This window comes from Canis lupus, chromosome 10 (genome assembly GCF_048164855.1).
Source record: "Canis lupus baileyi chromosome 10, mCanLup2.hap1, whole genome shotgun sequence".
NCBI lineage: Eukaryota > Metazoa > Chordata > Mammalia > Carnivora > Canidae > Canis > Canis lupus.
The window spans coordinates 47,081,280-47,089,928 of NC_132847.1; the positions used below are offsets into that span (position 1 = coordinate 47,081,280).

At 41.9% G+C, this 8,649-nt stretch overlaps 1 long non-coding RNA gene across 2 annotated transcripts in view; it reads left to right on the forward strand.

Annotated features, from left to right (window-relative positions):
* Nucleotides 1–7,101, forward strand: part of LOC140641560 (uncharacterized) — a 20,891-nt gene extending 13,790 nt beyond the window's left edge. The window contains exons 2-4 of one of the 2 annotated variants that reach the window (XR_012038138.1): nt 2,152–2,286; nt 3,306–3,531; nt 5,567–7,101. This is a non-coding gene — a long non-coding RNA (uncharacterized lncRNA). The remainder of the gene's footprint in view (nt 1–2,151; nt 2,287–3,305; nt 3,532–5,566) is intronic. The other variant, XR_012038139.1, reaches the window with a different exon arrangement.
* The last annotated feature ends 1,548 nt before the right edge of the window (nt 7,102–8,649 follow it).

Genomic DNA, 8,649 nt, shown 5'->3' on the forward strand with positions numbered 1-8,649 from the left:
TGCTAAATGAAACCTGATGCTACTTTCATTAGAACTGATGCCTTGCAGAACTCTCTGGTCAGTAAATGTGGTGTGTACAGGGGTTTCTGCTGGTATCCAGGGAAGGGGCCTGCTGCACTGGGACTGAGACACACCAGAAAAGCAGACCCAGCAGAAGAGTGGGGGTGGGGTGGGCCTTGGTGTGAGCAGCTTAGGCAGCCAGTGTGAGTGCTGTGCTATTTACCTTAGGTGCCTCTGTGCCTATGCTGAAGGGTGGTGGAGGGAAATGGCACTGGCTGACTTTTTTTGTCCCAGGAGAGGTGACTCTTCCTATGCCACCTCTCACAGATATGCCTTTACTCCGGGATTGAGCAGCACCCTCAGAGCTCTATCCCAGCCAAGCCCACTGACCTTTCTAACTCCAGTCTTCAAGCCCTGCTGATTGCAAAACTCAGGAAAATCAGCCCCTCTTGATTTCCCAACCACTGGCATTGGGAAAGTATTTTCCTTGTGTGATCCCCTGTGTGCTCCACTCTCTTTCTCCCTTCTCTGCGACCAGGGCTCCCTCCCCTCTGCAGCACTTACCATCTGTTTCTCCCCCAAACCACATCTCTGCACCTCTTACCTTCTGCAATGTGGCCTCTTCTCTCCCTCTAGTTTTGGAATTTGTTCTGTCAGTCCTCAGGCTGATTTCTTGGGTATTCTGAATGATTTGATAGTCATCTAACTGTATTTGAGGGATAAGGTGAGCCTAGAGGTCTCCGTCTATGTCAACAACTAAGCTCCCGTCCTCTAAGTTGCTATTTTAAAACTTCCATTTAACTTAAGCATAAGGAGATTGCTAATTAATGGCTATCCAACAATACAGGAAACAGGGTGGATGCATTAGAACAGAGTGACCAGAATGTTGAGGTTGCTAAGAAAAGAATGGAAGAATAGATTTACATTGGGGTCTAGGAGTCTAGGAATTTAACTTTTTTTTTTTTTTTTTTTTTTTTGAGAGCGTGAGCGAGGGATTGGGGCAGTAGTGAGGAGAGGGAGAGAGGCTCTACATTCAGTGGAGCTCAATCTCATGACCCTCAGAACATGATCTGAACTGAAATCAAGAGTCAAACACTTAACCAACTGAGCCACCCAGGTACCTGGAGTTTAACATTTCAAAGCTGGAACAGAGCAGTGTGGTAATGAGGACATGGTTTCAGATTACTAAATTAGATTAGAGGGGAAGAGTATTGGCATTGGGATGTCAAGTAAACTGAGCAACCAAGCTGTTGGATGAAGTCTGTGTGGCCAAGGAAGTTCCCAATGAGAGGAATGAGAGGAACTGTGGAGAACTGTTGCCAAAGTGTTCAGTGAATTAGGGCAGGTTTGGAGGGAGACCCAAGATAAGGATGGTGGGTGGGGCAGTAAATGTAGGGCTAAATGGTGTAAACCTTAAAGGACAGATGGTATTTGGGAGCAGGAGTCAAGATCTTGAAGCAGCAAGAATGCCAACTCCTGAAAGCTGCTGGGATACATGGGATATATCAGAAGCACTTCTCTTCTAGAAGGCTGCGGTGAGGAGCCAGACCTCAGCTACAACGTGTGCTCTTTTTGGATCTAGATCTTGCATTTGGAACTCAACATTATATTACTAGTGTTGTCATGAACCTAACATCTATATGACAAATAGTTTAGTAAATATTCATAACTGTTTTTAGTCATTTCCCTATTGTTATTTGGGTTGTTTCCAATTTTCCTTATTATAAACAATGAAGTAATGAGCATATTTGTGATTATTTTTTTTCAGCATTTATGATTATTTCAGTTAGGTAGTTTCCAAAAAGTGGACTGTCTACCTTGAAGCATATGAACATTTTCCCAGCCCTTGATGCTTATGGTTCTATCCTCATGTTGGATTTTCTCTGCTCCAGCCATGGAATCAACCTTGGAAAATTTCATCTTTCCAAGAATTCCTGATTTCTTCAAGTAGAGACTAGTATTCACATGTCAGGATCTGGGCACTAGATGTGTTTGTTGAATTGGCATGTCATTGTCAGGCCCTCTCAGTGGACAAGCAGAGAGAATATGATGTATGCCTGAGTCTATGTGCATGCAATATACATATACATGTGCACACACACAGATGCTATTTCCCATGTGTAGGGGTGTTCACAGCAGTTCTGTCTTCAGGTTACAGTGGAGGCGGTCGCAGCAGCAATGACGAGGGGTGTGCTTGATCCCCTCTACACTCTCCTGGAGAGTCCTGCCTGCCCTCCAGGTGATGTCCTCTTACAGGTGCAGCAGGATCATGTGGAGAGCGACCAGGTATGGAAGGGCTGGGCTGCCCAAGTACATCAAGTGCCTTTAGACATTCAGGAATCCCCAGGGAAAACCATCAGTTCTGCCACCAAACGAACAAAACAGCACATAACTATTTCAAACAACTGCATTACAATCCCACTGCATCAGCCAGTGTTCTCCCAAAGGAGTACTTTAAGTACTTTAGGTGAAGCTAGCAGACTGGTTTTTATTCTTAGGTGTACTTTCTCTATTCTTTTGGTGTTGAAATGTCCTTTCTTCTATAAAATAAAGGGTAATGATACCATTACCTTTCATACCATTCATAAATCACCCTCTATTGTTTAATTTTAAACTTTCTAGTCCACAAAGTTAAAAAAAAAAAAAAAAAACTAAGGAGGAGTGAGAGGACTGTTGGCCATCCTTTCTAACCTGTGAGAAGCCTGCCTTGGGCCTCACCAAAGAAAAGAGAGAAGTCTGTTCTGGTGGGAGTGGGCTGCCTTTGAAGGACTCTGGGGGAGACAAAGGAAGGGGCATGATCTGGTCTGGAATTTAGAACGAGCACTCTGGCTTCAGTTTATGAAAAGTGAATGCTGAGAGAAGATCCTAAAGATGGGAAAAGCCCTCCTCTCACTTTTGTAGAGTAATTAGTGGACATGAGCCAGAAGAGCCTGAAAAAAATGTGAAGGTCAAACAGAATTGGAAATTCAGGAAAAGGGGCCTCTTTGGCTTTGAGGCTCACTTTCTAAGAAGAATTTGAGTACATCTTTTCCCTAAACTTCTAGAACTCATTTGCTATATTCTTTTCCCCCATAATTTCATTAAAATCAACAGTTTTCCCTTCTGGGCAATCTTTTTAAGAATGGTAGAGAAAAGAGCACAGTTTATTTTCTATTTTAAAAAAAAGTTTTTCTCTTCTGCCACTAGCCAGACTAGTCTACTTTGGCAAGCCTTCCATTGGTAATAGCTGCTTCCCCCATTCTGTATTCACATATCAATTGTATCTGAACTCTAGTAATTATCAGGTGTCTTCTCTGTATCCTTAGAGTCCCCCGTCTGGCCCCAATGCAAACCATATTTTAGCAGCTGCTGACATGACTGGTATAAGAACAAATGGTGAAGATTCGTACAGAAGTGGGGAAAATTATTCTTCTCAAAGGGCTTCTAAACCCAGAGTTTGAAAGAAAACAAAGACAGATGCGCCTAGCCAAAGCAAGGATGCTGAGGCTTTCATACTCCTGCCCCTATGAAGTCCATCTAACGATAGCACCTGTGAGTAGGTTGCAAAGTTGAATGAGGTCCTCCTAGGAGTGTTGAGCCACAATAGGGGTGCAAATGTCTATTGAATCAGATGGAACCTTCCCACAGTTTTCTAGTGTATTCCTGTTGCCGAATTTGAGGAGAAAATAGTTGCTTTTCTCTCCTTGCTATATGTTAGTCTTCCCTGAAACAAAACTGTCTTGTAGGACAATTGGCAGGTGTGAACTGTACATCAAAGAGGCAAGAGCTCTCCTGTATCCCTGACTGATCTTGTCAAGCTGGCGGAGATGCGCTTCCCTGCTAAGTCCCTCTTCCCTATGCGGGGGCCTGGGAACACATACAGCCTGCAGCAGGGGCAACACACCCACATGTTCCTGTCCTGCCACTTGGCAGGTTGAGAACCTTAACTCTCAGCGGCATTTCCAGAAGACTCACACTTTTTTTTTTTTTTTTTTTTTTTTACGATTTTTTATTTATTCATTTTAAAGAAAGAGCAAATGAGCAGGGGAGAAGGGACAGAGGGAGAGGGAGAAACAGACTCCTTGCTGAGCAGGAAGCCCAACGTGGGGCTCCATCCCAGGACCCCGGGTGGAATCATGACCTGAGCCTAGGGCAGATGTTTAACCAACTGAGCCACCCAGATGCCCCTAGACTCACTCTTTCTACACTTTGAAAGGAATATTCATCCCATCTGGTGTCACTTCCTTATCACAGTTTCCCAAGGGTCCTCTGGGTTTTCCAAGGGCTGCTTATTTTGGGATCCCTGAGGTGAAAGCAGCTTTGTCACTAGGGTAGCAAGGAAGCAATCTAAAGGGAGGAATAACTTTTTAATAATAATAAAAAGATGTGTGTGTCAGAGGGGCCTATAACATAGTGATTAATAGCAGGGACTCTGGAGACAGACTGCCTGAATTCAAATCCCAGCTCCTCCACCAGTCACCTGTATGACCTAGAATAAGAGACCTACTCCTCAATTTTGGTTTCCTCATCTACAAAGTGGGAATAATGACAATGGTATCTACCTCACAGGATGGTGAGGTACATGGATGAATGATGGATGATGATTAATTCAGATATTCCAACTAAAACACTTGGCATGATGCCTAGCACTGAATGACAGTGAGGACCGTCCTCGTGTGAGCTCATCACTGCTCCCCTGCATGCGACCCGCACTCCATCTCACGTCTGAAATGGTTGTCACCAATAGTTGCCTTGATGAACGGTTGTGAGAATGGGGAGGAAAATATACATCAAGTATCAAGCACTGTGCGTGGCACAGAGTAGATTCATTCCCAGCCCTCTCCCCTCAAAACGCCTCCTTAATTCCCCTGAAAACTCTCAGCACACACATCTGCTCTGCTCCCAGGTCTTTCTAACACAGTGCCTCGGGAATCTATGAGCAGCAAAAGAGGTTCATGTGAAATCATCTCATTTATTTTCCCTTCCTCTTTGCAATGGAGAGAGGCTTTAGTATTTTCCTCTCACGTTTCTCTATTCAAGTAGCACAGAGTCTCTTTGCAGTCACTTAGGAGGGATAATGCAAATTCCAATTAAATGTCATGAGTCCAGGGCAGCACAATCTTTTTTCTAAATGCAAACAGATCCCACGACGATAACTGACTTATGGCTCTTAGGGACTTTCTGGACTTGCAGTTTTTTATTTCTTTTATTTCGAATCCATAGGTTCACAGGGTTGTGGTAAATTCACAGTCCAGATAACGCTCTGTCAGTTCATAATAGCAAAACTATACCTTATGTTATCTGCATAACCTCAGGAATCTTGTGCCAAGGTCAGAAGTGGGAAATGGGGTTCACCTTTTGAATGACTTTTCTTTAATGTCCATGCTTCAATAATTGGTGAATCTAATGATTTACTATTTAAAAACAAAAACCACAAAACACTCCTCCCACCAGTCCCTCTCTTGACAAATGCTGCCTCCTTCTATATTCTGTAGTTGAATCATTCTCTGGACAATACCCATGATGCTCTAGGAATCGGAAGGTACAAGTCATTCATTTCCTCACAGCATATTTAGTTCATTTTTAGGCTGGAATTACATCCTGACATACAAAATATCTCCAGGTGGAACCCGGAACTAGAGAACATTTGCAATCTGTATAACTCCTGGTGACCTCAAAGGAGTCAGGTAGAATGAATGGATGCTACTTTTCAAATGCAATGTGATTCTTATTCATTTCTAAATTAGCCCATGGAATATATGCATTAATAAATCTCACAGCCACGTAGTGCTCTAGCCTCTTGGTTACATATTGCTAATTGTTTATATAACCACATATTTTATAGTACAGCTAAATAATTGATGTCCAGTAATTTCTTTAAAGGAGAAAATCAGCAAAAATTAACTACGATAGTTCTGCAAGCTTCTTTTCTATTTTTTAAGTTCATTTTTAATTTTTTTATTAAATTTTTTTTTCAGTTCTGTAAACTCCTTATGGTCAAAGCTAAGATCTGCTTTGAGTGTTTATTAATTCTTAAAAGCTGCTTGTTTTCACCTAAGAATGAGTGCAATTTTTTTTCCCATTTCATAGCAGGGAGCAAGACCTAGAAATTTCTTAGGTACTGTTTTAATCGATCATAGGCCTACCTTGCTCCCGCTGTGAGTGATTCCTCCTGGACTCCCAGATGGTCTTCCTATCTCCTGCCTGCTTAGAGACCCCATCCTGGCCTCTGGTCTTACCTTCATACCACTTGACACTTTATGGACTAGCCATTCTGACCTTCTTTGTGTCCTCTTGTTAGATCCATTGTCCTCTCTCAGGTCTCACTCAGGGTCCATTTTGTATTTGTGAATGCTGCACATCTTGGGAATAGAAATGCTTTATGATCTCAGTTGGACTGGTCATAGAAACACTAATGCAATCACATCAACAAATGACCAAAAAGAAACTCATAGCTGACTTGCTCTGCCACATAGAGCCTGTGTCCATAGAGAAGGAGACAATTGAAGAAGAGTTCAACGCCTAGAAGGTGAAGGTGTCTCCTGTGGCTCAGAGTGGGGGCTCTGGAGCATACCTGAGGGGCCTTAAATCCCAGCTCCATCACCTTGCTTATAACCTTGGGCAAATTACTTAGGTAACTTTGACTGCAGAGATAAACATGAATAGCCAAACTCACAAGGTTGTCATGGGCATTAAATGAGATCATCCCTGTAAATTGCTTAGAGTATATGTAGTCTATAGTATACACTCAATAAATGTACATCTCTGGTGTATCATTACATTAATATTATTATTACATATTGCTTTTCTTTCTCTTTGATAGCAGACCTTAATGAGATATCTATCAGCCATGTAAATCCATTCATTCATTCATCAAAGGTTTATTAGGCGTCTACTGTGTGCCAGACACTCTCTTCTAGGTGACAGAGAAACACCAATAAACAAAACAGAGATGTCTGGGATGCCTGGGTTGCTCAGTGGTTGAGTGTCTTCCTTCACACCCAGGGCGTGATCCCTAGTGTCAGGATCGAGTCCCACATCGGGCTCCCTGCATGGAGCCTGCTTCTCTCTCTGCCTGTGTCTCTGCCTCTCTCCCTGTGTGTCTCTCATGAATAAATAAATAAAATCTTAAAACAAACAAAACAGAGATCTCTGATGTGAAATTTATATTCTAGTGGGGTAGGGGATAGACAAGAAACAATAAAACTAAAAATATATATATTATATAATATAAATTATATATAGGGATGCCTGGGTGGCTCAGTGGTTGAGAGTCTGCCGTTGGCTCAGAGCATGATCTGGGAGTTCCAGGGTCGAATCCTGCGTCGGGCTCCCCGTGGGGATCCTCCTTCTCACTCTGCTTCTCCCTCAGCTTATGCCTGCCTCTCTGTCTCTCATGAATAAATAAAATCTTTAAAAAATATGTAAATTATATATTTATATGTATATAAATATATATAAAACATAAAAATATATAAAAATTATATATATATATATATTTTATGCACATATTATAGGAGAAGGAAAATTTGAACAGAGAAAGGGAGTTCATGAGTCCTGGGAAGCCCAGGGGGCAGGTGCGATCAGCAGGGGCCACAATGAGAAGGTGATACTCCAGTTAGAACTTGAAGGAGGGGAAAGAATTGGCCATGAGGCCATGTAGGGGAAAAGCATCCAGGCAGGGGAACACCCAATACAGAGGCTGTCAGTGTGAGTGTGCTTGGCATGTGCAAGTCCAGCAAAGAGACCCAGCGTATAGGAGTGGAGGGAGAAAGTGAGAGCTGAAGCTTTTAAGCCAAGTGCAACAGGTAGGATTTCAGGGTTTTGAGCAGGGAAGGGGCCTATCTTATCCACAGATAGGGCAGGGGTAGGCAGCCCCGTTCCTCACTCTCTCCCAGCCAATGTGAACTTCACCCACTAGATTGGATCATGTCTAAAAGGCCTTTGCATCTTTACTAAGATTTTGTCTTAACTGCAGACTTGTGTGCGCCAAACATCTCTACCTTCATGTGATTATTATTTCGATAAGACAAACTCTAAGTAAAATAATTAAACAGGTCACAGTTTATAAATTTTCTAAATGCTGTTGTCTCTTGTGGTTATCAGTGGACATGCAGTTTTTAACAATACCAAATACATCATTGTAGAGACATAGTTATTTCTAACATTGTTTCGGAGTTAACATAGGATTCTGTTGATACCTTTCCCCCTCTATGTTCTACAGCATTCTTGAAAATGCTTAGACTCTTACTCTCTGCTGATCTGATAATATGTGAGGTCATGTCTCAAGTGTATGACATTATTTCCTCTGGAGCAGATATTCAGCATAATCTAGTGTGCAGTAATACTGTTATAAACTCAACCAAAGTTTATTTAAATTGAATCGGATTTCCCCATTTAGTTTTTAATCTATTGAGTACTGGGAATTTGTGCTTCATGTTCATGTTCACAAAAACTCAGATGAGGAATGTTGCATTAGAACAATGAGAAGTTTCTGGTAACACACTGTGTTCTGCTGAAATCTTCACAATGACAAAGAAAAATCGGATAAAATATATAATTGTTATAAATGACACCACTGTTAATTTTCAATGACATTTCTTTATCATTTTGGTAATGAAGTTTGCCTGGAAGCAGAGTTGAAGTTTAAGAATTTAAAATAATTGCAAG